Source organism: Ovis canadensis, chromosome 2, assembly GCF_042477335.2.
Source record: "Ovis canadensis isolate MfBH-ARS-UI-01 breed Bighorn chromosome 2, ARS-UI_OviCan_v2, whole genome shotgun sequence".
NCBI lineage: Eukaryota > Metazoa > Chordata > Mammalia > Artiodactyla > Bovidae > Ovis > Ovis canadensis.
Genome location: NC_091246.1, coordinates 54,310,677 through 54,323,574, shown reverse-complemented (window position 1 = coordinate 54,323,574; position 12,898 = coordinate 54,310,677).

The following is a 12,898-nucleotide window of genomic DNA, read 5'->3' as shown; positions in this document are numbered from 1 at the left end:
CTCTACTCTCCGATTTCTTCATTTTGGCGAAGAACCTCAAAACAATTCCAAACAACTCTAAATACTACTGTTGTTCTTTCAGTGGTTGAAAATTCTGGCCTCAGTTCTCATTGAGGCTGATCTCAATGATGGCCTCATTCCAAAGACTCACTAACATCTCCTCTCCCCACAGTGTTTCTTGCTATCACTTCCTGCATAGAAAGTGTAACACACAGATGTCACGATGGATGTCACCTGTCCTCAACTGCTGTTCTGAAAAGTGGATAAACCAGTGAATGGGATGGGGCCATCACTAAGGTTCCTAACAATACTGCTGGACTCTGAGTGCCTGAAAGTAAAAAAAAAAAAAAAAAAAAAACTGTTCTCTGCATCTCTTTGGTCCTCTCTTCCCCACCATGCACACTTCTCAAAGCTTCTAGCTCTAGCAGGAATTCTGGAAATGTCTGAGGACTGTGTTTGTTTCCAAGGGTAACTGGAACAAATGACCACAAACTATGTGATTTAAAACAACACATATGAATGCTGGAGAAAGTGTGGAGAAAAGGGAACCCTCTTACACTGTTGATGGGAATGCAAACTAGTACAGCCACTATGCAGAACAGTCTGAACATTCCTTAAAAAACTGGAAATAGAACTGCCTTATGACCCAGCTATCCCACTGCTGGGCATACACACTGAGCAAACCAGAATTGAAAGAGACACGTGTACCCCAATGTTCATCACAGCACTGTTTATAATAGCCAGGACATGGAAGCAACCTAGATGTCCATTAGCAGACGAATGGATAAGAAAGCTGTGGTACATATACACAATGGAGTATTACTCAGCCATTAAAAAGAATACATTTGAATCAGTTCTAATGAGGTGGATGAAACTGGAACCTATTATACAGAGTGAAGTAAGCCAGAAAGAAAAACACCAATACAGTATACTAACACATATATATGGAATTTAGAAAGATGGTAACAATAACCCTGTATGCGAGACAGCAAAAGAGACACAGATGTGTAGAACAGTCTTTTGGACTCTGTGGGAGAGGGTGAGGGTGGGGTGATTTGGGAGAATGGCATTGTAACATGTATAATATCATATAAGAAATGAATCGCCAGTCTAGGTTCAATGCAGGATACAGGATGCTTGGGGCTGGTGCAGTGGGAGGACCCAGAGAGATGGTATAGGGAGGGAGGTGGGAGGGGGGTTCAGGATTGAGAACACATGTACACCCATGGTGGATTCATGTTGATGTATGGCAAAACCAATACAGTATTCTAAAGTAAAATAAAATTTAAAAAATAAAAACAAAAATATATAAATAAAAAAAAAACACATATGTATGCTCTCTCAATTCTGGAGGTCAGAAGTCCAAAATCAAAGAGTTGACAAGTCCAGGCCCTCTATAAAGGCTCTAGGGGTAAATGTGGTCTGTGCCTTCCTCTTAGTTTCCGGTGTTGCTGGCTATTGTTAGGGTCCCTTGACGTTGCAGCTGCATTGCTCTCATCTCAGAGTCCATCATCGCATGCTGTACCCCCTGCCTGCCAGTCTGCCTTTTGAAGCGCACGCCGGTCACATGGGACTAGGAATCACCCTAGTCAGGTATGACCGCATCTTAGTTTGAGTATATCTGCAGAGACCTTATTTCCAAGTAAAGTCACATTCACCAATACTAAAAGTTAGAATTTCCACATATCTTCTGGAGGGGATACAATTCAACCCACAACTGTGATTTAATGGAAAATGCAAGTACGTGAGCAAGTTCATGCTTCACAGAAAGAAGAAAGGAAGGAGGAAGGAAAAGAAGAAAGGAAAAAACTGAATTTTTCATAAGATATGCATGATAAGAAAGTATCATAATTTATGTATCTAAGTATCACATCAGGAGGAAAAAAGGCCATTTTAACTTGGTTTTCTGAATTTATGTCCTGCAGTCATTATGCGATTTGTAGTCCTTTATATAACTGAGGACACATGAACAGCTCTTTTCCTCTTAATTTCTTCTTTTGCCTACTAGCTTGCTTATTAAAAAAAAAAAAAAAGATTACCTGACAGTGAGAGCTTTGCATTACATACTGAGTATTTTAGGTTAAGGTCTTATTTTAAGGGGAAAAAAATTACTTCTAAGTTTAATAGGGGCTTCCCTGGAAGCCTAGTTGGTAAAGAATCCACCTGCAATGCAGGAGAGCCCAGTTCAATTCCTGAGTCAGGAAGAACCACTGGAAAGGGGATAAGCTACCCACTCCAGTATTCTTGGGCTTCCCTGGTGGCTCAGCTGGTAAAGAATCCACCTGCAATGTGGGAGACCTGGGTTCGATCCCTGGGTTGGGAAGATCCCCTGGAGAAGGGAAAGGCTACCCACTCCAGTATTCTGGCCTGGAGAATTACATGGATTGTATAGTCCATGGGGTCACAAAGAGTTGGACACGACTGAGCGACTTTCACGCACACACCCACACACGTGCTCAACAGAGAAGTCACTAATGATAGGGCCATATGCCTCTAGTTGTCATTCTTTCCTTATGGGGCTGAAACAAAGCCCCCACATGTCTTGTGCCTTTACCTCCACACTCAAGAGAAATGGAAGGAAGGAAGGGAGGGAAGAAGGGAAAAGCCAGCCCCCACTCTCAGCTCCCAGTCCTGCAAAGGAGGAATAAATGTGTCGGCTTGAAGACAGGAACCCTGAGCTCTCCATCTGGCTCTGAAACCACACCAGACCATCACAAGCTATCCAGTTACCTCACCAATTAAATACAAAGTGCTTAGGATGGATAATCTCTAAAATCCCTCTCAGCGGGGCATTTGTTCTATCCTGGGTATCCACTCACTGGATTAGGTCCATGGAGAGATGAGTATTTCTTCTGCTCACCATCCAGTTGAGAAAACATGAACTGGTTCTTTGAAGAACTTGAGAGCTTCCAATACTCAAGAGGGAGGGAGAAAAACCCTATGGAAACCAGTCGTTCTAAAACAAAAACAGCAAGGGACCTGGCCTGCCACAGGGCAAATGCCACTGAGATGACTCTGAATGTGAATCTGAGCAAGGGTCACATTACAGTCTTTTCCCTCCTTCCAAGGAGTCAAAACAACAGATAGATGTTTCCTATAATTTTTAAGACACACACACACACACACACACACACACATACACACATATATATACTTACTTAATAATAATTAAGTAGTAAAATATTTTCTTCTCCAAAATCATCTGGACTCAGTAAATCCAGTATTCTTTAACACATACATTGTCTGAGGCAGGGTGCTATAGTGGAAAGACTCAAACAGGCCTAGGTTAAATCCTATCACTGCCCTTCAGGCCCTCAGTCAACTGAGCTAAATCACTCACCCTGGTTAAGCGTGTTTCCTCTTCTGTTAAAACAGGAGTTCTTGAAAGGATACCATGAGAAGATCTGTAGAAAGTTTGTGGGACACAGTATTTAGGAAATACTCGTTTTTCTGACTAAAATAAGAAATATATGTCCTCGCCATACCTTGCCCAATCTAAGTGAGCCACAGTCTGGTTGATGCTCTGCAGTACCCTCTGGTATCAGCTCCCTTTATGATAGAGCATCTGCAAAAGGTCAGCCGAACATGCTGTGATGTGTATTTTCAGTTGTTCATCTGTGTGCTTGCCCAATGCTCCCACCAAAATCCCATCGAGTCTACAATCTCCAGAGTTATAAACTCCTCAAAGGACCATATCCATTTACAGCCATTTGAACAGCCTCTAAAATGATAAGAGGCGCAGAGTACACATTAACCCAGTGGCTAGTGGAGAAGCCCATGGGAACACACATTCTCTCAGTCACTACACAGCTGGAATTTATCAATGGCTCCATTTTCTCCAGCGCAGAGGAGATGGCCTCTTCTGGGATCTTGTCAACTAAATGATATGTTCCTCAGGAATAGGGAGCATACTTTTGTTTTCTTTCTGCCCAGCCTTTCAGAGAGCATTTCCTCTAATCGATGCTATGTAAGTGTGTAGTTGGCCAACTCTATGTCAGGTTGCATTTATTTAGATGAACATTATGTTTGAAATGATAAATGTTCATTTCCTATTTTCAAAAAGCATCTATGAATTTTTAAAAATCACTTCACATGCAAGTATTAAATAGGTCTCAAAATGTTTGGTTCTGTGCTTCTATTTAGGTTCTCAAAATCAGAAGATGAAAAGGCAAACTATGGAAGAGTGTAAAAGCATTCTTCCTTTACAACATTTAAATCACTTAGCCTACAAAGAAAAAAATAAAGGTACAAAATTATTGTGTTATGGCAGTAGTGAGACTAATAGCCCACCAAAGTACCAATCCACAGAAACTGTAATATGTTGTTACCTTATTGGCAAAAGGATCTTTGTGGATGTGACTAATGATCTTGAGATGCAGAGAGCATTCTGGATTATTCAGGTCATCTCAAGAAAATCACAAGGGTCCTCAGAAGAGAAGGAGCAAGGGAGGAAGTCAGAACCAGAAAGAGATATGAAGGCAGAAAAGGAAGTTGAATGATGTCACTGCTGGAGGGCAGGGGGAGTGATGTCATGCCAGGAGCCACAGAACTTGGGCAGCCTCTGCTGCTGATTCTCCAGGCAAGAACACCAGAGTGGTTTGCTATTTGCTTCTCCAATGCATGAAAGTGAAAAGTGAAAGTGAAGACGCTCAGTCATGTCCGACTCTTAACAACCCCACGGACTGCACCCTACCAGGCTCCTCTGTCCGTGAGATTTTCCAGGCAAGAGTACTGGAGTAGGTTGCCACTGCCTTCTCCTAAGGAGCTGGAAACAACAAGGAACAGATCCTCTCTGCAATCTCCAGAAGAAATTTCATCCTGTTGACATTGTGATTTTAGTCTTTGAGACCCACTTTGTACTTGTGGCCTCCGAAACTGTAAAATCACTTTATGCTGTTTTCAGTCATAGGGTTTGTGGTAATTTGTCAGATCAAGAAGAAAAACAGGACAAAATACATATAATATACTAATTATTGGGGTGGGGTGTTGATACCAAAATTAAGAGGTGTTACTTGTAAACAAACTAGAAAGATTAATGGATTAATTGTATTTACATTTTTTTAGTATTAGCAGAAAATAATCTTATCCATAGGCCTTGGGTAACTCATAGGAAGTGAGAAGGCTTAAGAACCAGTGCAGATTACAGATTACAAGCAGATATCAACCAAGGGGAGCTCAGTCCTGGGGAGTACAGCCACGGCCATGCCCCAGAGGGTCCAGGGTCCAGCCAAGACTGCCAGTGTAGCACCCCCTACCATCACTGTGGGGTGCGTGATTTAATAACTACCTTTAAGTCTGTAACATTCCTTTAGAGAGAGGTACTAAGAAGTCGAGGCTGTACACATAAGCCTGGGTTTTAGAAGATGAAGAGAGGAATGTTTGTTCCTTTAAGTTTCTCTCAGGATCTGTGGAGTTCTGCTTCCCACTAACATCCATGGTGTGGGATTCCAGCTAAAGAGGAAGGGTACTCAGATGCTGGTAGTATACAAAGTGACAAATGGCTGTCAGAGAGTCTGATAACCTGAATTATCTAGCACAGTACTTAATTAAGAAATTTAAAATTCTATCGTGAAGACCCATTTGTCTGTAGTAAGGAAAAACAGAGGCAGGTGAGTCAAAAACTTTAGAGTGAAATTCAAGTATCTAAATTAGAGAATATTTAAAAATTGTGTACCATGTAATACTAATCCACCTCTTCCATCCCTCCCTTCCTCTTTATTTCCTCCCTTTCTTCCTTTCTTCCTTCCTCCCTCCTTCTGGATACATCAGTTGAAAGTCCAGTGAGCTACTCTCTGGAAACAAGGCTCCCTAGAGATGCGCAGTCTGAGAGGCTCTCGGGAGAGCGGGCACGGGATGTCTGCGGCAGTATAGGCAGGGAGAGTGCACAGCGCTCTCTCTTTCCCTCCCTCTCCCCCTCCTTGCTTCCCTTCCTCCCTCCCTCCTTCTCTCTTTTGTTTTATAGTCCATGCAGTCTCCCACCAAGAAGCAGAAACAGAATAATCCTATGAGGCAGAATGAACAGCTAATCTAAGCAGCAGGGCAGGAAGGGAAGGAAGCAGGACCCTATTCAGCATGTGGAGGCAAGGACAGGAGAGCACAGCTGAGATAGAACTGGGGTCAGGCTCTCCCCACCTTCTGTCCTCAGATGAAAAGATGGTGTAATGGCACTTCATGATGACAGCTTTCTCTTTTTTCTTTTTATTTTAAATGGACTTTTGTGGGGGGTTTTCCCTTCAGTATTATTAAGATATAATTCACATTCATTGTTTAGGCTTGTGGTGTACAGCATAATGACTTGACTTACATATATCGTTAAAGTCTTATCACAAATTTAGTGAACATCCATCATTTCATTTATATAAAAATTTAAAAAACAGAAAAAAGTTTTTCTTGTGATGAGAACTCCTACACCTTCTCTGTTAACATTCATGTATAGCATTCAGCAGTGTTAGCTATATTTAGATTATAGCTTTCTTAAGTCATACGGGTCCAATTTGGACCAGTATCCTTTTGCACCTGGCAAAGTCTCCCATCCTGGGATCTCCCTTCAGTATCTTTCTCAGAATATTCCTATGCTGAGTTTCTTACTTCCTGTATTCTGTGTTACTTACTCTTGCTTTGTTGGAACAAGTTCTCCAAGAACTTCTTTTAAAAGCATGTAGAGTGTATGAAAGAGTTTTCTGAGATTGTGAATGTCTTGAAAATGTCATCATTAATGACATTTTACTTACTGACAGTTTGGCTAGGTATGGAATTAAAGGTTAGAAATTATTTTCTTTCAGAAATCTGAAAGCATTGTTTCACTGCCTTGTGCTTCTGATGTCTCCATTGCAATGTGCACAGCCATTCTAATCCTTGTTTCCTAATTTTATTTCTTCTTTTCTCTGGAAACTTGCAGAGACCCTAGGCATAGGATCCTAAGAACCTTGTACTCTATCTTCATTCCTTCTTCTGATTTCTAGATAGGCTGTTTCAATCTAGCAACATGTTTTTTGGTTCTGAAAGTTTTGTCTTGAGTATTTACGTCATCCTGATTTCTCTGTTGTTGCCTTCTGAAATAGCTATTTTTGAATGTTGGCCTTCCTTTCTCTCCTGGTTTCTCTTTGTGCTTTTCTTTCTGGAAGACTCCTTGAATCTGTATTCCAAACTCTGGTGTAGATTGTTTGCTTTTTGAAACTTTTACTGTCATATTTCTAAGAGCTTATTTTTGCTCTATGAATGTTCTTCATTGATAGTACCTTGTTCTTATTTCATGGCTGCAAAAGTCTTGTCTCTCTCTAAATATATTAATGATACCTTTTTTTCTCTGCATAAGCTCTATTCCCCTCACCCACCCCAGGTTGATATTTTTGTTTATTTGCTCTCAATTTTATATGTTAGAGCCTTTCCATAAAAATCCAGTGACCCTTCAATTGTTCAGAGGAGCTAAAATCCTGATTGAAAGCTCCAAGTAATGGGAACAACTTGCCAACTTTGAACTTTACTGTAGGGTGAAGAGGACAGGGCCTGTTTCTTAGAAAGGGGTCTTTCCTCTTAGCTGACCAGTATTACAGGGAAAAGTCTTTCAGTCTCTGAAAGATAAAGGCATCAGTGTCCTGAAAGCTGAGTGCATATTATCAGTTTTTAGCACTGAGCACTCAGATAGTGTCACTTAACTCCTGCTTTTTGGACAGTACAAACACAGTCAACAGTGCCCAGCCTAGTCCCTAATCTAGCATCCCTCCCTTTCACTCCAGAATATACACCTCCAGACTTTGGTCACAGTAGTAGTGGCACAGCAAGGGAGAATATTTAAGAATAGAACTGCTTCTCAAACTGCTTCCTCCTGCCCACCTTCCCTTTTAAACCCCATGCTTCCACCAACTCCTGAGCTTTGGGAGAAATCTGCATTGTAAATCTAGATTACTCTCAGCTTTCTCCTACTACTGGCTTCAGATTCAGCTTTCTTAGGCTGTTAGCTCATTTCCAAACTTTCTATCTGCTCTCCAGTTTCATAACTTAGTTGCTACTGTCTTCTTTCTTTGCGGGTTTGTACCTTTAAAAGAAATATCCATTTGACTCTAGTTTCAATGGAGTTTAGAGAGAAGAAAAATGATATACCATCTCACCCCAGAAAACATTCAATATTTCTGATTCTTAACCCAGTTATATTCAGTCTTTAAACCTTCCTTACTTCCTCAGCCCATGTTCATGACTGTAAGAGGGATGATTAAATCAGGTTAGTCTCAGAGCTCCAGTTTTAAGGCAGGAGTAGACTATACAACACATTCCTGCAAGGACCAACACATTTTATCCTTAAACTTCAGCACACTTGATGGTCAAGAACTACTGGCCACATGCATCTTTTTCTTCTGTGAGATTTAGCTTGCTAACATATGAAACAGCATATATGGTGTGAGCACCAGGCTCCCCTTGCTTGGAGCCTCAAGAGGTATCTATGTATTAGCAGTAAGCAGTAGATCAGAGGTGCAGGACAGAGCAGGAAACCAAGCCCTCCTTCCCACAGAAGTCTTCCAGGCTCAAGCAGCGCTGAATGAGAGCCTATAAAAAACTAACATCTCTAAGTCAAGTTTGGAGTTTTGATTACTACATGGGAATTCTCATCTGAATATACTACATTTGCAGTAGTATAAGAACCCCTACCCTTCTCACTTAGGGTAGGGGTTCTTATAATACTTAGAGTCATGGTCTCATTGGGTCTATGGATAAAAATCCCTATTTCTATCTCAGATGGGAAAAAAATTACGTTTTCGGTCAATGCCCACCAGAATGTAATCTGCTTGAGAATCTGTCTTACCCACTACACTTCCCCAGTGTCTAGAATCATATCCAGGACATGGTCAAGCTCAATAAACACAAGTGAATTAGTGAGGGAACAGTTAGGAGGGAGATCACCAAGGGCCTGAGAGATCATGCTAAAAAGTTTTGGAGTTTTATCTGAGACAAAATATCTATTTCTGGAATAACCAATCAAGAAGAGATGATATTTGTGGGACATTAATGGACATGGAACAACAGACTGGTTCCAAATAGGAAAAGGAGTACAGCAAGGCTGTATATTGTCACCCTGACTATTTAACTTATATGCAGAATACATTATGAGAAATGCTGGACTGGAAGAAGCACAAGCTGGAATCAAGATTGCTGGGAGAAATATCAATAATCTCAGATATGCAGATGACAAACACCCTTATGGCAGAAAGTGAAGAGGAACTAAAAAGCCTCTTGATGAAAGTGAAAGAGAAGAGTGAAAAAGTTGGCTTAAAGCTCAACATTCAGAAAATGGGACCAGATCATGGCATCTGGTCCCATCACTTCATGAGAAATAGAAGGGGAAACAGTGGAAACAGTGTCAGACTTTATTTTTTTGAGCTCCAAAATCATTGCAGATGGTGATTGCAGCCATGAAATTAAAAGATGCTTACTCCTTGGAAGGAAAGTTATGACCAACCTAGACAGCATATTAAAAAGCAGAGACATTACTTTGCCAACAAAGGTCCGTCTAGTCAAAGCTATGGTTTTTCCAGTGGTCGTGTACGGATGTGAGAGTTGGACTGTGAAGAAGGCTGAGCACCGAAGAATTGATGCTTTTGAAGTGTGGTGCTGGAGAAAACTCTTGAGTGTCCCTTGGCCTGCAAGGAGATCCAACCAGTCCATTCTAAAGGAGACCAGTCCTGGGTGTTCATTGGAAGGACAAATGCTGAGGCTGAAACTCCAATACTTTGGCCACCTCATGCGAAGAGTTGACTCATTGGAAAAGACCCTGATGCTGGGAGGGATTGGAGGCAGGAGGAGAAGGGGACAACAGAGAATGAGATGGCTGGATGGCATCACCGACTCGATGCACATGAGTTTGGGTGAACTCTGGGAGTTGGTGATAGACAGGGAGGCCTGGTGTGCTGCAATTCATGGGGTCACAAAGAGTCGGACACGACTGAGTGGCTGAACTGAACTGAACTAAAAGAACATTAATTTTACACCTAAAACCACACTGGAACTACTCATAAGACTCCCTGTTAAGAGATCTTTATCCAGCTCCTGAGTTGTATCCTGCTGCACAGCAATGGGATGATGTGCCAGAAAACTGGGGTTGAAAAGTTTTTAGAAAGCCAAAATCCCAAGAACAGCGTGGGACTCTACAAAAATATATTTCTAATGCCACGGAACATGGTTTATGCATTGCCAGCCTGCAAGGTCAAAAGTTAAAGGGTCTTACAACTAAATTTCCACTCTCTGAAAATATTTAAGAAACATAAATTCACAAATAAACCTGATACACAGATGCAGAAAAAAAAATTTTAATGAGTAATTATTCCTAGAATTTTGCACATGAAAATTCATCTTGCCCTGCAATTTCTAGTTGAAGCATTTATGCCTATTTTCCATTTTCAGCTATGAAGACATATCTTAACATCTAGATCTGGATAGAAGAGACATTATTTTTACTTTAAGGCTTGCAAAACAATATGCTTTGCTAGGGATGTATTCTCATTTTGTGGTGTTTTGGGTATATCGACTGGAGATCCCTGTTGACAGGCTACATCCTATTATTAACATAAAGGTTAGCGTCCATGTAGTTAGAAGTCACCACCACTACATTTACTGTCATTTAGATTCAAAATCTTGGTTAGAATTCTTGTATATTCTTAATCCCTTCATCTAATCAGCCCTTAATAACTGGAAATCCCATACTCCATTCACAACTTTACATTCTAATTCCATGGGCCTCATTTTTCTTTGTGATTTCCTTCTCTTTTAATCCACTCTACACAATATCCTATCCTATATGATATACCAACTTTGTGTCCATCAAAACACCAAAAATATATGTGAGAGGTTAATGAACTTATGTCTAAATGAATCCTCTACAATGCCCCATCCCCCAGGTAACATGGTAAATTTCAGGAGTTGTCATGTACTTATGGTAGTATCCAGGGTTCTGAACAAGATAAATGCAATCAACGGTGCTTCAGATTTTTCTTTTTTAATTGACTGATCAAAGTGCCAGATACTGTTCCAAGCCCTTTTCATACATTAACTCATTTAGTCTTCATAACAACTCTATGAGAAAGCTACTGTCATCACCCCTATTTTACCAGTGAAGAAGCTGGGATACACAGAGGTTATGCCCCTTGCTCATAGTTACCTACTGGTAAGTACATGGGGCCAGGTTCAAACTAGGCAGGCTGGCTGCAGAGTTCAAACCCATGGCCACTAAATATGCTGTCTCTTATTTATACTGTCCTTGTCCACTGTGTATGAGTGTCTCTGTGTATGTGTGCCTGCAATAACTCTGCAAATCCTGCCTTAAACAGTTAATTTTTGAAGGACTGTATAAAGCAGAGGGGAAGCAGTAACAAGCAAGGATAAAGCTCAGGGCATATGTCTAACTGAAGAAATATAAGAACAGTAAAGATATTGACCAGTTGGAAAGGGTGCTACGCAAAGATAGCAGGTGGCATCATCCTGGTTTGGGGTCAAGAGGGTAAACTTCCTGAAAGAAGTGATGTTTACGCTAAAGCAAAAGGGGACTTCCCTAGTGTTCCAGTGGCTAAGAATCTGTGCTCCCAATGCAGAGAGCTCAGGTCCAATCCCTGGTCAGGGAACTAGATCTCACATGCTGCAACTAAGAGCTCACAGGCTGCAACTAAGACCTGGCTCAGCCAAATAAAAAAATAAACCTTAAAAAAAATACTAAAACAAAAGGATGAATAAAAGCTATCTGGAGGACAGAGGGCAGGCAGTGAGGTCGGGGGGGTGGTCAGAGAAAGGAACTAACCCCTGAGATCATGAGGATGACCAGAGCACATCCTGAAAATTTTCTACAACAGCCTCACCATTCCTAACCATCACACTCCAAGCTGGTCAACTGGCTGAGACGACAAGGCTATGCCACAGCACTGCAGACCATATGTTCATCCTCCTCACACAGGCCAGAAAACAACAGTGTTTTAAGGCACGGTTTCCTGAAGGTACATCCGAGAACTAAAACTGCTTCAGGGATGCCTGAAGCCAGGCTGAAAGGGAACACCCTGAAGGCCCAAGTAAGCATGCTGTACTGAATTTACAATGCAGCAAACATTTGTAGTTCCTTAGACATTTGCATTGCTATAAAAATTATACTTTATGGGATAATTATTAATGGTTTGAAGAGACATAAACAGTACAAACGAAATATAGCTGATACTATGAAAATGTAAACCATGTAAATCAAAATCATAAAACAATTATTTAATACTCAGAGGCCTACTTAATATATACATATGAAATTTCTTACACACATATGCAATAAAAGCCCACAAAAACCATCACTCTAAAGTCATTCACTATAAAAATATGAAAATAAATCTTTATCTTTAACCTCAGTTTTATCTTCAGCAAGAGGGTTGTGCAGTTTGGCTTTATGCAAATCACATTTAGTATTAAATAATCAAATGTCACATATGTCATATAAAGCAGCAAGTGGAAAAAAATAAATTATGAAAATGTATGAGGCTAAAAGTTAACAGTGAAAAATGTCTCCATATTCAATGTTCTTTTCCATGATGAAACTAAAATATTATCCAATGTATCAGGATACATAAAAGAGTATAGCATAATTGTGATTTTAAAATCTCTCAAAGGAAAAATTGAGCCAAGATGAGTTACTTGCACAGAACTATGCAAATGTATTGAATTAAGCCTAAGTTAAAAACATTAGATACTTTTGTTCTTACCAAAAATATTATTTAAACTTGTGAACACCTTCATGAAATCAAATGTTGGTAATAATCTTGATTTCCATTGCAAAGCAACAGAAAGAGCTTTTGTTTAAACATGATTGCTAACTGGAACTTTAAGTCTCTAATTTGGATTTTGTTGCAAAAATATTTATCCAGGTTCAAATAGCTAAAGGTGA